This window comes from Hirundo rustica, chromosome 8, assembly GCF_015227805.2.
Source record: "Hirundo rustica isolate bHirRus1 chromosome 8, bHirRus1.pri.v3, whole genome shotgun sequence".
Lineage (NCBI taxonomy): Eukaryota > Metazoa > Chordata > Aves > Passeriformes > Hirundinidae > Hirundo > Hirundo rustica.
In genome coordinates this window covers 4,875,493-4,896,654 of record NC_053457.1, presented here as the reverse complement: position 1 = coordinate 4,896,654, position 21,162 = coordinate 4,875,493, and the positions used below count along the sequence as shown (strand labels likewise).

The window sequence follows — 21,162 nt, the reverse complement described above, 5'->3', positions numbered from 1 at the left end:
GATAAAACAGGAACTGCTGTGAGATGCATTGGAAATACAATTACTGGTATAAATATCCTGTCAAGGCTCGATGTTGGAGAAGGAGGAGTATTTTATCTGGGCAATTATAAATAACATATAAAGATCTTCTGCACACTGTGCATGATTATAAGTTTAATAGATCTAGTGACAACATATCCCTGTGGAATCAGAAGCTTAGACAACAGAACCCAACATGAAATACCTGCAGAGCAGTTATTGGGCCTGAAATGACTCTGCTTCTCTTTCTGTTTGCTAATTGCTTCACTTAAGAAATAAATACCATGATTCAGAGGAGGATTTATGGCATCCAGAACCTCCCAATGCCAATTTGTCCGTTTCCTGTCCCAGTGGATTTCAGAGCAAATCTGAGTTTGCGCTGAGCACAGAATTGAATGTGCCATAATTGACAGCCCAAATGAGATGAGTGTCTTTGAGTACTGCACAGTTTTGTTCTGCTTCGTGTCATGCTCAGGAGCAGCCTGGCCTTACTCATTTCTGAGCAGGAACGGCAAATCCAAACATGTCGGAAATGTTTTAATGTCCATTAAAATGTGCTGCTCTCAGGTTCTGGTCCCTGCTTATGTATTTTGGCAGAGGCTCAACGTGATGGGAGCATGTGGAGAAGTGATTTTTGGGGACATGAGGAGGCTCAGCCAGCCCAGAGTAATTTTTTAGGGCGGTTTTGTCGCTGAGCTCTCCAGTCTGCGAAGGTGCCTGTGAAAAAAGGCAGCCCAGAGAATCACGGCACAAGCAAGGATATGTTGGAAGTGAAACCTTGGGATCTGAGCATCTGAGATTGCTGTTTTCTTGTTCTGAACTGCAGGGTCGATGTGAAGGAGGAGTCGGGCACTGCTAATAAGCACTGAAGGGGGCCGTGGTTCAGGTCATTGTCACCACAGCTCAGACTGAGCAGGACTGGACACCAGCTGGCAGCAGAAATCATTTCTGGAGTATCTGCCAATTGTAACCTTTAATTCACTATTTTTCAGGAGCTCTTCTGAGGTAGATAATTTCCTTATTTTTGTGAGGCGGTAGCTCAGGTCACCAAATCAGAAAGAAATTGATCTCTCAAGGAATTGATGCTCTGTTTCAGAGCAGTGCTTCTCTCTGGGTGTGTGCTTCATCAGAGCCCAAGCATTTGACTCTGAATTAGAGAGCTCTTGCACAGCTGGAACATTTAGGAATAGGTTTTATCACATGATTTATTTGTAGGTGAAAAAGTTACTGACACGTGCCACACCTCTGGAGTGGTGTTTTCTTGTTGGTTTGTGAGGTTGAGGAATAAAAGAACCAACCATTTTTTTCCTGGTTTTACTTCTCTGTTTGCAATACATCCATAGTTTCATTTGCTGACAAGTTCCTTCCTGGCTCTTCTAAACACTGATTTAAACACAACAGAGCCAGAGAAACACAGTTACATGAGGGAATTTCCTGTAGGTCTGGAATAAATGAGGGGAAGAAACTTTTCTCTTCAGCATGGTTTGGAAAAACACAGCTTAAATCCACTTTAAGAGGGACTAGGGGAGCTCCAAGGGGGATATGGGAGGCTGAAAAGGGATTGAGAGGGATTGGAGGAGGTTCTGGGGAGGATCTGGGGGGCAGGAGAGAGGTTTAGGGTTGGTTTGGGGTCAGCTGGGGGGCTTTGGGGTGCTTTTTGGTCATTTATGGATCATTCAGGGGTTAATTTTGGAGCTGGGGGTGTTATTTGGGGGTCACTCGGCTAATTACAACAATCAGACAACCTCCAAGTCAATGGCTGTAGTGGTCTGCACTCAGGATTATACTATATTAATTATCATATCATATTCTGGGGGGGCACTCTGTGTGGCACAAGTTGGAATTTGGAGTGCTTGGGTTGTCACTTTATTTTCTTAGCAATTTTATCAGTGCTGTTTTAAAGGTGTTTGGAAAATTCTGGGGTTCTGCTGCAAAGTGGCTGCTTGAAGTTGGCATGGAGTTATTACATGGAGTCATCCAAGATGTTCAAGGTTCTTTTAAAGTCTGTGGCATCTACGAAATATATTTTTACTTTTTTTTCACTTCTTGGAAGCATAAAGAAAAAGAGCATAAGCTTCAATAGTAAAATTTACTTTTTTTCTGCCACTACAGTGATTTGTTTTCTCAACTTGAAGACACTTTGATTTTCTGAAGAAAGTCCTGGGCCCTTGGTTAAAATGAATTCTGGTTAAAATTAATTGTAACTCTTCAGCAGCTGTGGATCAGAATAAAGGGGCTGTGTCTTCCCTTTGCTGTTCTTCTGAAAGTTATAGGGAAACTGCAAATTTCTGTATGGGATATAAAAGCATGGGCAAAAATTTCTGTATCCACTGTATCCATTTTCTGTACACAGATTTTAGCAGTTTTAAAGAACGGGTGTCTGGTACTAAGGAAACATCCACGGCAGTGTGGTGGCTTGTGACTGAGAACAGACACAGGTTAGGTAAGAAATTCCATGGAAGGATTTTTTGTTGTTGTTGTTTTTGTTTGTGTTTTTTGTTTTGTTTGGTTTGGTTTGGTTTTTTTTGTGGGTTTGGGGTTTTTTTAGTTGGTTTGTTTGTTTGTTTTGGGGTTTTTTTGTTTGTTTGTTTTTTGTTTTGTTTTGTTTTTCCATAAGAAGTGTGAGGAAACAGTGGAAAAAGGACCAAGACAAGCTAAAGCAAATCCACCCTTGGATCTCTTCTAGCCAAAATGGGTAAGGCTCTGAACAGCCTCTTGAGGTTGAGCTGTGTGGAGCATCAGGTTGGGTTGTAGGTGGTTGTTAAGACAGGAAGAAAAGGATTAATTCAGTTTGAGGTGCCTGAGAAGAATGGCGCTGTGCACAGATAACAGGTGCATGTTGTGTGCATGCTGCTAAATGTGTTTCCTTCTAAGTATTGGTGTCAGGTTGAAAAGGCTTCTCTCAATGTAGAGGATCACATGAAATGAACGAGTGCACACTATTTGTTGTGTGGGTTACACTGATATCAGGCCCTGGAGATAATGCTCCACCCATCACCAGGACCTGAAGGTCCACTGAAAAAAAGCACATTTGTAACAGAATTCTAGGGTCGAGTAACGGTAAAAAATTCTGTACCCTTCATCAATGTTTTAAACTTCCATTTTGAGGATGGAACGAGAAGCTGCCTCCAAGCCCTCGTTTGGACTGGAGTGCCATAACATGTGTTTGTCACGGCTGAGGACCTGGTCCTGCATGGCTCCACACAGCCTGACAGGAGCAGCAGGCATTGGAGCAGGAAATTAAAGCCACGGTGTCGTTCTCAGCCAGCAATGGAGAAGGAGCACGTGGTCAGCATGGATCCTGAGTTCCCAAGTTTTTCTTGAGAGTGCATCAAAGACCATTGGAGAACCACACAGGCTTTTTACACGTCCCTTTCTGGAGGAAATGTGTATTTCTGATAAATAAAAGTACAGCTTTGGCTTGCACTTTAATGGGTGCAAATGCATTTTTAGTGTACATTTTATAGGTAAATTTTGGCATAGATTTATTCCCATAAAACAAAGTACAGATAGGCAGGCTGGACAAATGTTTACGAAGTTTAAGTGGAGATGTTTCAATTTCTTTTTCTATTTTCTTTTATGTTTATGTTGGCATTTCATTCATCTGCAAATAGAAAATCTTTTATTCTGAAAGTCGTTTCCAACTTAGATTAACTGCCCATGAAATTTATAAATTAGAGTTCTCTGAATAACTTTTTTTTTAAACTGTGTTTCGCATACTACTCATGTTTTGCATTTTTTGTTCATTAAATTGAAGGATGACTACAGGGACAAATACAAATTAGATGGGAACAGTTACTCATTAACTTGCATTAGTTCTGCAGCACATTGTTTTGCTCCCCTATTCAAGCTTTCCCGCTACTTCCCTAAAACTTCCCAGGGTGGAAGGAACACGCCCAGACCAGAGTAAGAAACTTTCTATGGATTCCTACGGCAAAAGTTCACCTTTTGTGTTTCGGAGACTTTTTCTTGCCTGTACTTCTTTTAGCTTTTTACCAGCATGGTTGCCTTCAGATGACCTCATTAACTGAAAATTCCTGGGGTAAATAAGCTGGGAAATTCCACTTCCACTTCCTCTTCCCACTTTCTCTGTACTTTTCTCTGATTTATTGGAAAATATGAAGTGTGCATGGCAAGAGAACTGTCTGAGGACCTCACAGAAGCTGCTGCTTCTGAGGTCCAGAATTGTTACACCTTGGATAATTTTATCTTAATTTTTTTTGATTGAAAAGTGCTTTGTGGGAAGGATTCAGCCATTGCAGGAAGTACTTTATAAAGAGGTGCAGTGATAGTAAAGGGGTTTGTCTATGGCTATAAAGCCAGTGGTTTATATATTTTGTTCTAAAATTAATTTCTAGCAAACTGTCCATTCCTCACTCTCCCAGGGCCTGCCTTTGGTTATGAATTAATGAGATGTATTTGCATTAATATCAGTATACACACATAATCTCCACTTGGTTTTTGGAGTGATATTGAAAGGATCTGGTATTAAAATATGGGAATAAAATGAATCGCAGAACTCTCAGTTCAAATGCCTGAAACTCTGGACTCAAGGTTCTTTGTGATGTTAATTGGGACAGGGAGGAGCAGGGCTCAGGTGGGCTGGGCTTTTCTAAAGACTCTGTGCTGAGAAGCGCTGGGTGAGGACCCAAACCTTTGAGTTGTAGATTTTGTTTTCAAGGTTAGAAGTCAAGAATTCATCTGTGGCAGAAGAGGGATGGGATTTCCATAGCTTTTGGATTAGGTGGGCTGTTAAGTAGCAGAAATAACCTGGAGGAAACATGCTTGGAATGTGCACTTGTGGAATCACAGAATCGCTGAGGCTGGAAAAGACCTTCGATACCAAGTCCAGCCATCAACCAGCGCCACTCTATTCCCTACTAACAATGTCCTCAAGTGCCACATCCACACATTTTTGAACACTTCCAGGGATGGGAACTCCACCCCTGCCCTGGAGAGCCCTTCCCAATGCTCTACAACCTTTTGAGTGGAGAACTCTTTCCCAGTGTCCAACCTGAGCCTCCCCTGGCCCAGCCTGAGGCCGTTTCCCCTTGTCCTGTCCCTGTTCCCTGGCAGCAGAGCCCGACCCCCCCTGGCTGTCCCCTCCTGTCAGGGAGTTGTGCAGAGCCACAAGGTTCCCCCTGAGCCTCCTTTTCTCCAGGCACCACTGAGACTGAAATTTATAAGTCACTGATTTGAATAAAAAGGGACAATCTTTTTGTGAACTTGTTTGCTTTTGCAATTTTCACGTGACATCTCTAATTTTATGTCAGCATTTATTCTGCTGGCATCTGTTTATTCAAATACTGAGGCAGAACAGAGGTTGAAGAGAGACTTTCTCTTTTAAAAAATAAATCTTTCAAATCCAAGGGCCACAAAGAAAGGCGACGAGTGTTGACGTGGGGTACCTGGTACATATTCTGCAGTGGGACCATCCAGTTAGGTGGCAGGATAATGTGTGTGATTCCACTTCCTAAACCTGATTCCTGGGGCAGCTGCAGGTGCTGTGGCAGGAGAACTGAAAGTATTCCAGAACAGGGAGTTCATGGCAGTCTGCCCTCTGCTTATTTTGTCTTTTTGCTAACTCATAAAAGCACAGTAGGAGTACATTTCTTTGAAGTGTTTGCAAGGTTATTTTAACTGGAAAGTTAAAATATAGAGTATTACCTTTGAATGTGCAAGAGGTGTAAAACACTGGCCTTAGTGTCATAAATACACAATGAAAAAATACCTGGGTTTTATGTTCCGTGACAGCACTTCCATAAAACACTTCTGTAATGAGTGAGGAACAAGTTTCACAGAGCTGAACTTTAAAACAAACTTTATTGCTGGAGCTGCTGCTGTTTTCCAGAATGAACCACATTGTGAGAACTTCAATCTCTTCCCCGCCTTTTGCTGTTTATGAATTAATACTGCGGGTCATTTTAATTCTTACATAATTTTTGTACTTGTGTCTGCTTAGAAGCCAAATGGGATGAAAGGATGAATCATTAGTGCTCTCAAGTACGAGAATCAGAAGCTGCTCAGAATTTAAATTGGAGCTCTCTGAATAATACACGTAATTAATCTCCTGGGAATGCCGGAAACTGAGGATTTTGATGTGTTAATTGTACATCAAATATCTTTTGCTTCCCTCAGTAAATGTCGGGTGACCCAGATGGAGCTGCACCTTGAACAACCTGAGCACAGAAACAATGGGAAATTGGAGAGGAAATTTGCACTTTAGCGCTTTGAAAAGAGAGAGGATTTTTCCACCGCTTTTCCTAAAGAGCTGAAACATTCCACGTTTTCTGGAGTCCCAGAGCCACGTGCACTTTGCCTGTGTTGATGTCAGCTGTCCTCACTGCTGCTCCATAAGTTCCATTGGAATGTAGGGACTTTCTGCCTCACTACCTGAGCCAAACCCTGGAGTCTCTTGTTTTTTTGGGAGCTGCCGTCAGAAGTTGACATTTGTTCACTGTTTGTTTCAGGTGACAAGAGCTCAGGTGAGCTTTTGCAAACAATTCACTTCATCCCCTTGATTTCCAAGAACAAATCACTTTTCTCTGGAGTCATTGCTGCAAATTCAGTGGAAGAAACTCTTCCTTGTTAGGGTGGGCAGGCCCTGGCACAGGGCGCCCAGAGCAGCTGTGGCTGCCCCTGGATCCCTGGCAGTGCCCAAGCCCAGGCTGGACTTTGGGGCATGGAGCAGCCTGGGACAGTGGAGGGTGTTCCTGCCCATGGCACGGGTGGCACTGGATGGGCTTTAAGGTCCCTCCAACCCAAATCATGCCATAACCCTCTAAATGAGCTTTCTTCACCTCGGTGTAGTTTTCTGTTGCCAATCAAGGGCACATTTGGAGAGAGCATTGCGGAAAACCAGCCTGTTGTGCTCAAGAATTAGGGATTTACTGCAAAGTGATGGTTGAGCCCTTGCTTTGAGCACCCTTGAACAGGGCAGCGCGGTGGGACTGAGGAGGCAGGAGAGGGGACAAAGACAAGGAGGGTGTGTTTGGTGGGAGAGGGGCTGGGCTAAACCTGTGTGGGAGGTTTCAGCCCTGAGCCTCTTTAAGTGGAGCCTGGAGGTCTTCTGGCAGCTCAGAACAATGCTGCTGCCTGGGCTGTAAGAAACAAAATAATTCTTTTCTTTCTGTCCTTGAGGCAGCAAAATTCAATGTTGTCTCCGCTATTGAGCAGGATTGGGCCCAAGCTGGAGGAAACTTTGTTCTAAACTAAAAATGATCAAATTTGAAGAGGTTATTTAATGAACCTCTTTAGGACTGAATATTTTACAACCATCTGGAGTAAAGAGAACATCTGTGAAAGTAAAGGTGCAAGCAATGATCTGCTTAGAGTATATTCCCAATTCCAAGGTGAGAAATCTCAGGGAGTCAATTACAGTCTTGAAATTTTAGAATATGCACACATCAGAAACAGGGTTTAATTTTCATTTTTTCCCTCTGCAGGAGGTTGTAAATATCATGTGGAGCTGTTAACGAATGAGACATGATGATAGTGGGAGAATGGATTCTAACCCTCAGAAAAAAATCCACCAGAAGTTTGGGTATTTCATACCCCAAGCTATTTCACATGGCTTGTTTAGTGATGCAACATGTGTTTGCCTTAGCAGTTGCATGTTTATATAAAATGGAAGCTACTGGAGTTTTGTTCTACATTTATCTAGCTAATGCATGGCTCACTGTGCTGGAGAAAATGTTGAAAAATATCAGTGTATTTTTGTTATGCAGAAAAGCATTTCATGATGGGAAGGAAGAATAATTCCAGAGGATAAAACTGGTTCTCCAGTTTGGAGGCTCCCACACTGACCCTCTCCCACTGCCAAGACAGGGAGCAGTAAAGTTGCCCCACAAGGTCACTGGTGAGACCAGGAAAGTGCCAGAAACATCTGGCAGGAAAATTAATTCCAGATTTCTGCAGCTGCCTTCTGCTCTTGCCAAGCTGTGCCATGGGAAGGCTGGAAATTGGTTTTAGGAGTAGAACTGGTTTAACATTTTTATTTTAAAAGTTGAAATTTTTATTTTATTTTTTTTTTAAGAAAATGAATTGTACTGTTGCATAAAGAATTAATATGGAGCTAATCCTTAAATTATACATCTTCACAGTACCGTTTATATTTAAATTATCATGCTGTTTTGGGGAATAGTTTCTCCAGTTCTGGGTGTAGTGGGATACTCTGGGTTGATGCAGAGGAAAGAGGAATTGACTGCCAGAGCTGTATTTAAGTTGGAGCTGGAGTATTTCTAGATTTAATATCCCTCAGTACCTCCATGTTGGCATTAAAAATGATTTTGGAGAGGTTAGAAAGGAATAAGCAAGTTCTGCATGCAGAAGCTGTTTCCTGACGAAGAAACTTTAAGGCTTTATGTTAATTTTTTCACGCTCTACAGGAAGGATAATAAAAAAATCACTTGTTTGTTCCCTACCTTGTATTTTTTCTTTAATCCCCCATTACTACGCATGTCTAATGATACACTCCTTAGCAAGGCAGAACTTCTCTGTGGTGCTCTGCAGCTGCCCCTGCATACAACAAACCCCTTCTCACCCAGGTGTGGGGAGGTCTGGGCCCTCTAGAGCTGTCTGGTAAAAGCTGTCAACTTTGATTTTAGGTAAGGTACATGACAAAGGATCTATCTCCTATTGCGATTATCACAAAATCTTCAACCCTTTCTCACACAGTAATTCCTGGGACTGTTTCTTTCCTTAAATGCATGCTTTTCTCCCAACTTTTTCTTCCTCACGTTCTCAGTCGCACTAGGATTTTTTTTCAGTTCAGAGTTAAAAATAAAAGTTTCGAAATTTAAGGGCTGCATTTGTTAGCAAGAAAATTAAAACAGCTTCCAGCAACAAAATATCACATCAATCTATCTTTGTGGTAATTAATTTAATACAGTAAAATTCATAAATTAGATCTTAATAGGTTAAAAAACCCAACAAAACATCTTTCACGTTTGTTACTGGATTCTGCTTGCAGAGTATTTGTACTTACTGTACTTATTATACTATTGTACTTATGGCATTTTTCCCTCAACTGAAGTTAAATTTATTCCTTAGAAGCAAAATATAAACCAAAAAGCCAAGAAACAAATTTTAATAAACCAAACCCCCAAAGACACACAGAATGTTTGATTCTATTTGACTCTGTCCCATTTTCTCTGCTACAACATTCCCTGGGGACACCATATTCCTATTCATTGGAATGGCACCTGGATTTTGGGGCTGCAGCTGCCTTGAGTGAACTTTTTTCCCTGCTTTTGCTCTGCTGAGTATTCACAGGTTTCCAGGTCTGTACCCCAAATTTTTCCCCGTGCACTGATGGCATTTTCTGCTGCTGAGGGTCTGTCAGTGCATGTTTGGAAGCTTTGGCACCAAGGAAGAGGTGTTACGTTAATTAACTGCTTCCACAACTTCCTCACAGGATTGGGAACAAAATCTGCGTCCCCCTGTGCTGTCTCCAAAAATCTGGTGGAATAACGGTAAGTCAGGAGCTGAGTCAAGACTTATTTCCTTTTTTCCTTGAGCTGTACCCTCAAGGAGCTCTTCACTTTGAATAAATCAGGGATCAAGAAGGGAAATTTCCATAACCCTGCTCCCATGGCCTAAACAGAAGGAAAAGGTAGGATTGCTCAGCATCTTGTCAATTAAAAGCCAAACAAACATGCTGGCACTGCTGCCTTGATGTGAATTAGGAGGTATGGAAGGTTTTCTGCCTCTGTGTTTCGACTAATCCTGACTAAGCTTCATCTCCACCAGTGCCTCGTTTAGACATGGCTGGATTTTGCAGGCTAAATGAGTCATTAGTAAAGCACCCCTAGCAGCTCCTGAAAGGCTACGGGAGCTTTAGAAAAGCCCAAGCAGCAAGTCAGTGGGAAAGGAATTTATATACTGTCCAACCTAATCAAATGAAAATAATCAGCTGGATAGAAAGAAGAAAGGACTGAAAATGAGGGGGTGAGAGGGGGACAGAGATGCTGCAAAAGGGAAGTCCTGACATTGCAGCGATACCCGGACAAATCCTTTCTAAATGTGCTTGTCCTAAAAGCGTGGGTGGTTTTTTGTTCATTTGTAAAAATTATTATTAGAGCAGACATCTTTCTTTTTGTCATCCTCATTTTTGCACTGCAGGGTTTGGTTGGGATTTTCTTCTTTCCTCTCTGACCCTAATCAGTGTCTCCAGGATTTGTCCGTATTCAGCCTTTACCATTCTCAATCAATTGGGGCAGGTTCTGTGTTTGGTTTAGCTTGGCTGGGCAGAGTGACTTGTGAATCCCTCCCAAACAATTCAATACTGTGGAGTCATTTCCTATTACTGATGTGGTTTTAAACTCACACTTCATACAAAGTGAGCTTTTTGTGACCCCTTCCTTTCAGCACAGAGGTTTTCTTGGAGCCAATAAATAGCTGAATATTTCATTTAGGAAAAAAGCTCTATTTTTTTCCTTCTCTATCCTTCCCTGACAGGTTGTGTCTGTGTTTTCTGTGGATTTACAGGGCTAACTCTCCTCTGTGTTTGTGCCTTGCTCTCAGACTCGAGCTGTGTCACACAGGAAGCTCTCTAGACCAGCTCCCTGTGTTTTTTCCATCATGAAATGCTTTGCATTTCCTCACCTGTGCAGGTGCAGCTCAGAAATTCCTTCAGCTGTATTCCTTAGTGAAGGAGTGCAAGGAACAAAGCCTCCTTTTTCTGCCATTTGATACCTCTCTCTTCTAGGAATGTCCAACTTTGAGAGTTTGAGAGTTTGAGCATGGATGTATAACTCGGCTGCTGGGAATAACCCAGCATGAGTGCAGGAGGAGGGGAAATCCAAAGAGGTTGCCTTGCTGAGAGTGCACATAACCATCAAATCCAAGGGATCGAGTGGGAATCCAAAGTAACCTCTTCTCTGACTGATTAGAAGTCCTTAATATCATGGAATCCCAGATGGGTTTGGGTGGGAAGGGACTTTAAAGCCCATCTCATTCCACCCCATGCCATGGGCAGGGACATCTTCCACTATCCCAGGCTGCCCAAGACCCAAAGTCCAACCTGGCCTTGGACACTTTTCCAGGGATCTAGGGGCAGTCACAGCTTCTCTGGGCACCCTATGCCAGGGCCTGCCCACCCTCCCTCAGAGGGAAGAATTCCTTCCCAATCTCCCATCCATCCCTGCCCTCCTTCATCCCAAGGCCATTCGGGTCATTTGCCGTTCTGCAGTTTGTGTGGTATCCAGCCAGCCCAGACGTACTGTGCCAAACCTTTAATGGTTTTTCGCTGGAGTTTCTCCTCTGACACGAGGCATTTAGGCTGGAGAGGCCACCAGGCACCTGCCCTTCCAGCAATCTGTGCTGGATAATCCTGCTGCACATTCATCAGGATGCTGAGAGATGGAGCAGCTCATTTTGCTCCCGTGTCCCCAGCAGCAAGGCTGCTCTCAACATCCTTCTTCAAACTGCCTGTGGCTCTTTTATACATATTTATCCTGTGCCCACAGCCTTCATTTTGCTGAGCTTAGTTTGACTTTGCCCTTGCACAGTTGGTGAGTGAAGAGAGCAACAATCCCACCTCTAGGCCTTCGTGTTGCCAGATTTTAGAAGTTAAGCGTATCCTGCCTTGTTTTGTTAAACTCTCTTGAGGTGTTTCTCCCCCCTCCTAATTCCTTCTCTTCACCTCTGCACTCCAAAAAGATTAATTTCAAGTACATAGACCAGACAAGAGGTGGTGTTGGAGATAAGACCTCACGTTGCTTCCTGGGATCTCAGCAGGCCTCTGGTTCTAGCTGAAACCAGGAGAATGGACTTGGCAAAAAGCAGCAGCAAAACTGGGGATTAAAAAAGCATTTTGAAATGTGAGCAGCTTGGGGAAGTGAAGCATGAAACTGTAAAATCACACGCTTGGCATGTCCTGCTCTATGTGTGGAGTCACCTGTAAGCAGTTATGACATCAGAGGTTTGATGAAATATTTTGTATTATAAAAAGCAAAGCACCATATTTAATTGTTGTGCAAGATCCAGAGCCAGCTGAAGCCGTTCTGCTTAGCTTCTACTTTATCAGCCATACAGTTTGATTATGTAAATGGATTATTTTAGTTTTGGGGTTGTGTGATTTTTTTTTATTTTTTTTAATCAGTGGTAAATTTGGAGACTTTTGGTTAATCTCAGGCCCATTGTGGTCATTCAGAAGTATTTTTCTGTTCTCCCTTGGACTGATCCTGTGTTTTTCCACTGATAAATAATGGATTTAAGGAATCCACAGTGTAAACAGCTGGTCTGTGATGCACTTTATGATTTGATGTTTGAAGCTGTTGCACAATCTGTGAGACTGAGCCTCTGCTGACACGACTGAGGAGGTTCAGGGTTTTGTTCTGGAGTTATTGGTGTGTTTGTCCAGTGCCAGCTGGGAACAAAGCGCTCCAGTGCCCTAAGGAGACATTTCCAGGCTACTGAGCCATCTGCTTGTGAAACTCAGGATCAGGACCAAGCCCCCCAGGTTCAGGTTTTCACTAGACAACAATCCCCTCTCCAGGTTTCATCAGGCATTTGAGATGTAGCAAGACAACACACTTCCAGCATCCCCTGATGCCGTGAAGTTTTCCACTTTCCCCTGGCACAAGGACCATTCAAACACACTACGGGAATGTTCACATCTGACATTTTTGGCTGCTTCTGCAGACGATGTTGTTCACTCTGTGGGGACTTGTCTGTCACTGGGAGCAGTTCAGGCAGCTCGAGCTGCAAGCTCAGCACAGCAGCTTTCTCTTGGCTGTGCCAGAAGAGATGTTCCTGCTGCTCCATGGATCTGGCGCCAACCTTGTGGGGAGCCTCCATGCTCCATGTGCGTGTTCTGGGCTGGAATTACTGCCAGGCTCTCTTGAGGTGTGTTTTGAACTGGGACACTTCTGTCTTGGCGTACATTATCATGGAACCATGGAAGGGTTTGTCTTGGAAGGTGCTGAAAGCTCATCCCAGCCCTGCCATGTCAGGGACACCTTCCACTATCCCAGGCTGTTCTAAGCCCCAAAGTCCAACCTGGCCTTGGATAATTTTCCAGGGATCCAGGGGCAGCCACAGCTGCTCTGGGCACCCTGTGCCAGGGCCTGCCCACCCTCCCAGGGAACAATTCCTTCCTAACATCTCACCTAAAAAAGCCTTGGTGTCTGACACTAATGCTGAACCATGGCTGCTCAAGCAGGTTTTATTGAGCCAGGCTTTAGAGGTGGTGCTGTTCTGTGGACTCTCAGGCTGGGGAACTTCTATAGGATCTGGACCCCATTTTACAGGACTCCTAAATGGCCTTATTTCTTATTCTAATCTGGTAGAGATGATTAATTTGCTTCAATGCCTTTATTTTGGAATGCGTGACTTTGATTTTAATGCGGGTTGAACCTTGGGTTTTCACCTGGGTTGCAACCCAGTTCACGACAGTGTCTGTGGCAAAAGTTCAGTATCTTATATGGCTTACTGTTTTTAATTTTTCCTGTAGAAATTTTTCACGTCTGTTGCTAATTATCACTAAAATCAGTACATTAATGACTTTTGCTTAAATACACTTCCACTTCGATAATTTTGATTGTGTGTTAATTGCTGTTCCAAGCTAAGATTTTTTTGAACAGATATATTTCCCTCAAGAAAATGTGTTAAAGTGTTCTCAGCTGTTGTTTTTTTAGTTGTGGTTTTTCTGCTGTGTATTTTTCTGGGTTTTGTTTATCATTTTCTTGCTCTTCAGCTCCTGAGTTGCCTTTATCTGAATAACTGCAGCGGTTCTTAACACCAGCCCTTCCCCTCCTTTGAACGAGCACCAAACCCCTCCTGGAGGAAAGATGTGCATTTTGACTTTTATGTGTTGAGAGAGCAGATTTGGAACAATTTGGGATGCATTTCAGACCTACAGCTGCTCTGGACTTAGGTGGACTAGAAATAGAAACAGGAAAGCTGCTGTATTTTCCATAATTTCTGATGCAGTTTCAGAATCATGTTCCAATTCATGTGTATGTGAATGGCTTAAACTGAATTATCCTGAGAATTTTCTGATGTTAAAGCCTGTTTTGGCCTCACAGGTTTTACCTACCTGATAAAGAGTTTATTCTACCAAAACTGAAGGTGCCCACGCTTGTTTTGAGAACTTTTATTGTTGCTGTCTCTTTGGCTGCAATGAACTCTGTTATATATTTTCTATTTCTCTATTGAACTGTGCTGCAGATGACAAAGCACAGCCTGCTCCAACCTCTGCAATTTCTGCCCAAGTGCCCAATTCGGTTTTCTTCCAGTTGTTATTTTAATACCATTCAGTAAGTCATGATTTTCATCAATTCTCTGGGTTTGCTGATGTGCTGGCACCAGCTGCTTCCAGAGGTGCACAAGTGTCCTGATGAGAGCAACAGGGATGGTTTGTGATGAGTCCTCTCCTCCTGACCTCAGCTGGGGAATTATTTTTAGCAGTGCTCTCCTCCAGGCCCTCTATTGTTTGCTGAGACAATGCAGCTGCACTAAAATACCTCTGTGCACAGGGCATTTTGCATTTCTTCAGCTGCACTCCCAAGGTAAAAAGAAAAGATGAAATTCTTCACAGCTGAACTGTGGAATTCCAGAGAAAATGTCTGTTTCATCTCCTCCAGCCTTGCCTCTGTCTATTAAAGCCACAGAGAACACAGCAGCCTCTCTCAGCCCCTATTCAAAACAACAAAGAAGAAACTAGAATTTTTTTAAGTGGAATCTGCCTCGCAACCATTTGGAATTTGGATTTTTTTTTTTTTTTTCCCCCTGGAGCAGCCAATAATTCCAGAAATCAATGTCCAGAAAAACTGATTAAGAAACTATCTTATTCTTTCTGCTGCTGTCAGCCAACACTGTTTTAAAACACGTTGTCTAATTTAGCATATTAAACCACAATATACTTATTCTGTTCCTTGTAAGGCACAGAAAGGAAATGAAAGATCTCTTGAAAGATTTTTGGCCCTGCTTCTACCAAGAGTTAAAAACCAATAACAATAAAGCTGCCAAAATGACACAGAGATCTTATCTCGGGCCTGACTGTTCCACAGGTTTTGATCAGCAATATTAAACACGTAGGGATTTGAGCTCCGTAATCGCTTGGATTATGCCTGGTTTTTGTGAAAGCAAAATTGCTCAGTTTTAGTCCACTTACGAATAACAAAAGACTGTGAAATCTCAGTTGTGGTGTTTGGTTTTCTTTAATGTTTATGTTGAAAACTTAGGAAAATTGGTATCTAGAGCTTATAATTAAAAATCAAATACGAAATTGAGCCTGCATCCTGCTGCAGGATTGATTCAAGTCATCCCTAATGATGGGGGAATGCTTCTGCCATGATTAGACAGCTTCAGGCTCCGAGGAAAACCCTTTAATTAGCTGGGAGAAGAGAAGCTGCTGTGGCTGAGGCTTTGCAAGGTGCTTAATTTGCTTACTTGTCTTCGGCTGCAGGTGCCACTAACGTTGAGAAAAAACACGTTGTAGAAAATGTTCAGGTTTTGGGGAAGGGATATTAGAGAAAGACTAAATTATTTCCTCAATGCCCATTTTTTTTTTTTTAGTGTTTTGCCCTGTGGTATTAATCTATGAATACATTGATTTGTCCTTGAACGTCATAATTGTGTCTCTTAGCAGTGATGGCTAAACTAACTTCCTTCATTTATCCTCAAAACAATTGTTCTGGTTATTCCCATGTTTTGACTGCTAACCGTGGAACACACTGATTCCAGAGGTACTGCTGGCCATGGAGAGCAGATCATCTGATATTTTTTTTATATCAGGATACATTTCCCAGGAATTTTGTTGGCTTCCTAAAAAAATCTTTATCACCACTTCAGTGATATTCCTCAGCTCTTGCAATCCTTGAAGACTGTGACTCCTCTGTTTTCAGAACTCAAGGGAATACTGCCCTTTTAAGGGTGTTTTTTTCCTTTTAAATCAGTGCAAGAGCAACGCAGGAATACTCATCAGTTTAGAGCTTCCTGTCAGGTTTTATACACACTGCCTGAAGCATAAATCACTTAAAAATTCATCTTTCAGAAATCATTGCCACTTAAAGGAATATTTATCCTTTCTATGAGCTGGACATGAAAAGCCCTGAAGGAAAGCAGATGCTTTTGCAAAGGCTTGATGAGATACCTGGGCTCACAGTAGGATGTATTTTTAAAAATCACACCATATACTTGATCTTTAGTGTTTTTAAGGTGGTCTGATCATGCAGACTTGCAGCTGGACTAATTTCTTATCTGTGCTACATTTTCTGTCCACCAGAGTAACAACTGTACTTAGTTTTTATGTGCATTCTGTACATCATGGTTTATGTTTTGATTGTGTCATGTCTGAACACAGGGAGATAAATGGAAGCTGTTCAGAGGAGCAAAGAATGAAGGTGGTGGTGACCAGTTTTATGGCATTGCTGGAGCCAGCACTTCAAGGGGAATATGGGAGCTTTGGGACCTTCCTTTCCTGGAACACACCCCCAGCACACCTGGGGTCCACCTTCCAGAATATTTTGGGTACAGATCCCTCTGTTCATCCCATCCTAAGGTGATTATTGGGCTTTTCAGGTGGGCATCACTCTCTGTGACCAGGCCTTGTCCTGGTGACAGAATTCCCTTCTCATATGGATAGGTAACACTAGGAAAGAGCAGAAAATCAATCCCTGGCGCCTCACTGTAATCTGGCTTTGTTAGTACCATAGTGAGGTGCAAAAAGTGATGGAAAGATCTGAGGAAACATGGAATTTCAGGCCAGGGAATCTTGCTTGTTATGGTATTAGGCGCCTGTGTGGGCAGTGCCAGTGATAGGAGCAGCTCTGTGAGGAAGGACCTTGGGCTGCTGGTGAGACACAAGGTGACCATGAGTGGAGAGAGTGTCCTCGTGGCCTGGAGGGCCAGTGGGATCCTGGAGACATGAGGAAGATCATGGCTAGCAGGTCAGGGAGGGATCCTGCCCCTCTGCCCTGCCCAGGTGAGGCACATCCAGAGTGCTGTGCCCAGCTCTAGGCTCTGCAGGTCAAGGACAAGGAACTGCTGGAGAGGGTCCTGCAGAGGCCACAGAAATGATTTGGGGTTTGGAGCATCTCCCTGATAAGGAGAGGCTGCAGGAGCTGGGCCTGGTCAGTCTGGAGAAGGGAAGGCTGAGGGTGATTCCATCAATCCACAGAGACATCTCCAGGGGGTGGCAGAGGAGGGTGCCAGGCTCTGTTCAGTGGTGCCAGCGACAGAATGAGGAGCAGTGGCCAAACAACACAAGTTCCACCCAAACATGAGGAAGAACTCTCCATGGAGGGTGGCAGAGCCCTGGAACACATGCCCAGGGAGAGTCTCCCTCTCTGCACACGTCCCAAACCCAACTGGACATGTTCCTGTGCCATCTGCTCCATGTGCCCCACCTGGGCAGGGGAATTAAACTGGATGATCTCAGGAGGCCCCTTCCAACTCCAGCTATTCCAGAATTCTGGGAATATTTACTGAGCCAGTCTGTGGCCCTGCAGTGGGCAGTGTGTATTGCAGGGCTGATGGTTTCGTCTGATGCTGTCCCGCCTTGTGCAGGGTGGGAATTCCAGGTGATTTTTACCTGCTAGGAGCAACAACATTAATCCTTGCCTGAGCAGGCACTAGAACAATTTCCTCAGGTGGTTTCATTATGCTCTGGGAAACTGTCTTGGCTCCCAAGCATTTCAGGCTGAGGACACTGGCAATTCTTTATAAAGCCCCCCTCAGCAGAGCCGTGCATCGTAGCACCTCTATTTAAGGCAGGGGCTCATTTTCCAGTTTGCAGGGGGAACATCAGCACATCCTGGGGTCATCTCTGCATCCTCAGGGTTGGCAGTTCCTGCTGTCAGCATCCTGTAACTAGTGTTTGGGAGCTGAATTATTTAGTGTTCTGTGTTTCATAGCTGCTGAAGGGTTGCATTTTATTTACTGCCTCAGGAGCTGGTTATTCCATGTCTGAGTAGGTGGATATTCATGGAGAGAGCTCTTCACTCACTGCCCTTGCACTCCTCAGATTTTTTTCTCCTATCCAATGAATAGATTCCCTTTCTTGAGGAAGGGAGAGCCATGTCAACTGTGTTTAAAGGGTGTGAAAAGTGTTGGGGTTTTTTTATTACCTAATCTCATGGGTAGTGAGAACATTGTTATTATAAAATGTCACACTGCCTTAGCCCCTCTCAAAATTCCACCTCTCCTGGGCCATTCTGAACAACAGGTTCTTCACAAGTTTGAGATCAATGAAAGGAGTCTGTGGCATTTTAGTCTTTCACTGATTTAAAGTCTCTCACAGTCACAGTAGATTAAGTAGGTGAAAAGAACCTCTGTGCTAAACTCTGTAAAATCAGAGTCACAGGTAAAGCATGGGTTTTGATTCCGGATCTATTTTGTTTCCTACAAGGCCTTAATGTTATTATTTGTAGCTATAAAGATGTGGCTGACCTAGAATAGACTATATTTTTAATTTCATTAGGAAAAAAAAAGTTTCAGTATTTATGGTCTTGAAGTAATTGGGTGATTAGTTTTGTTTTAAACATGACTTAGGTGACTCTAGAGTGACTACAGAGGAAAGATGATCCTGAGGTCTCCTCACTACCCGCAGTGTGAGATCTCAGAAAGGTTTAACAAAAAATGCTAATTTTATTATCAGTTAAAAGTCACTACAAATGTGAAAATTACACAAAACTTATCTAGATCTTCTTTGCTTTAAGTTTGAAACTGGGTTTTTTAAGCCTTAAGTGTAGCACTGTTTTGGTGAGTTTGGGTTGTTTTTTTCTCATTTGTGTGCCCATGGTCAAAACCCCTTTTTTAAAACACAGTAAAGAGATGCCATTTTAATAAGTTTATTTCTGTTGTGAATCTCATTATGTGTATTCAGTAGGCTGACTCTTGCCTTTTTTATTTGCTTTAGAAAAAGAGCAGGACAAATCTTTTTTTTTTTTTTTTTTTTTTTTTTTTTTAGTATTTCAAAATACAGCCATGTCTGTTAAAATTAATTAGAGTTGAAGGTCAGAGTGTCAGTGCTGCTGGAGTTGTTATGACACATTTTTAGGAGCTGAATCTCAGCAGCACTTAGAGTCGCAATCAGCAAAACCCAGTGAGAGGAGCGGAGGGAGGTTGCTGATTAAACTCCTGCTCGTGCTGTTGCTCTTGCGCTGATTTAAAAGAAAAAAATCACCCTAAAAAGAGCAATATTGTGGGGTCAGGAGTGCGGCTGGATCCTCATGGGTCCCTGGCAACCCAGGATTCTGTGATTCCAGACAGAAATTCTCTAAGTTGCCAAAACAAACAACCAAACAACCCTTTCATTCACTTCAGATTCACTCGAGGGTTGGTTTTTTGTTTTTGTTTTTGTTTTTAACTTTAGATCAGAGCACATAGAAAATAAAATCTGTCAGGCAGGCTGAGAATGCAGCATTTCAAAGCCAGTGATTCAGGGAGGTTTGACCATTCCCTCTGGCTGGTTCCCTTGCTGTGCCAACAGCATCTGGAATTTTGGATGGTAGAGGGAAGAGCTGAACTCTGCTGTACCAACCCAAGGCTTTCACTGGCTGTGGGCATCAACCTCCCCTTCCTGCTGCTGGCAAAAACACAGGGTGGTCCCTGGCCCTCTGATGTTTAAAGGGAGACATCAAAGACAAATCCCTCAGCTTGGGAACTTGGGGAGTGCTGTTCTGCTGTCTCTATTAGTGCAAGAAATCAGATTTTGAAGAAATCTGCTTGGGTTCTGGTCCTTTGGCTTGGAATTTAATTCCTACCACTCATTTACGCACTCAGAAAAGGTCAGGCGACCAGGAGGGGGCTGGAAGATTGAGTTTGAATTTCTCTGATCTCTGAGAGCCCTTGCCTCACCTGAAACCACCCTGCTCCTTTCCTTGTCCAGAAAAATCCTTCTTTTCTTCTCTGTTAAGGACATCAATGAGCAAACTGGAAAATCTGAGCTGAGCTACAAATACGTGGAAGATGTTAAAGAATCTTGGCTAATCAAGACAATGTATTCAAGTCTGTTATTACTGAAAGTTAATCTGGTGAGAATTTACAGATTTTTTTACCTGGAATGGCAACTGAAAATGAATAATTTTGTATTGCAGAGTGTTTTCATGTGGTTGGGAATGGCACAATGCTGCAAGAGCTGTACCGATTCTAGACTTGCTATTTATTTAACATTTGTTTAAGAATTAGGTTTGTATCAGGAATTAAAAGGATTACATTAAAATTAGAGGTGATTGGGTTAGCTGTTATGCCATTATGGGAAATTTAAAAATAGCTTCGGGTATAATAAGCAACTTCATTATATTAATGCAAAATATTTCCCTATCATTAAAAAATTAAAGAACATTACAAATGTTATTTTAGCTCCTAGGGAAGAAAAAAAAAATCAAAGCCCTAATTTTTTTAGAGTTATTGCTTTGTTTTTAAATTAACTGTTACCTACAAAGTCTTTTCAGAGCATTTCACTGACCTCAGAGAAATACTCTAAAAAAATATCATCCAGCTTGAAGGGAAATTTATTTTCTCTTCCCTCAGCACCTAATATTAAATTAATTTATTAATTGTCAGAAACAGCTACAAAGCAGTGCTGCACTGCTCCTGCTAATTTTGATTTCCTCAGAAAGTGCGTTGTTGTTTTCACTTGGAAAAAAAACCAAACTGTGCTTGCTGGAAATAGCAATGAGATGCACAGATGAGAGGGATTGTCATGGGAACGTTTTATCATCCATGGGCAGCAGCTCATGGTCCTGCTGTAGTTTCCTTGTGTGGACTGGGAGAATTCATTCCTTCCCTGCCCTTCCCACAACCAGGAGGGTGAAGCCCTCTCTGACCAGGGGGTTTCAGGGATAGCAAGGCCACAAACAAAAATAAATTATAATTTTTGGCAGTGGGGGTGAGATTGCTTTGTGTCCAAGCACAGACGTGCTGAAATCTGCTCTTTGTTCTGATTTTCTGCCTCTAACATTTCAGACTCCTCAGGAGCAGCCTTCTAGCAAAGGGCCACCACCAAGTGGTGTCAGGAGTGATTTTGGTGTCAGCAAAAGTCATTTCCTACCTTGAGTGTTTCCTCACAGCCTGCTCTGGGGCAGAGCCTGACTTACAGATTTTTGAACTTACTTAAGGTTTGCGCAAAAGCAAAAGAAACGTTGCTTCTTGTTCCTTCCTCAGCCTGGTTATAAATGCAGCCAGTGCCCTTCA

General features: G+C 42.8%; 1 protein-coding gene across 3 annotated transcripts in view; it reads left to right on the top strand.

The window, feature by feature from the left end:
* Window positions 1-21,162, top strand: part of PCDH15 (protocadherin related 15) — a 638,687-nt gene that overhangs the window by 132,400 nt on the left and 485,125 nt on the right. The gene's annotated exons all lie outside the window — the stretch shown is intronic.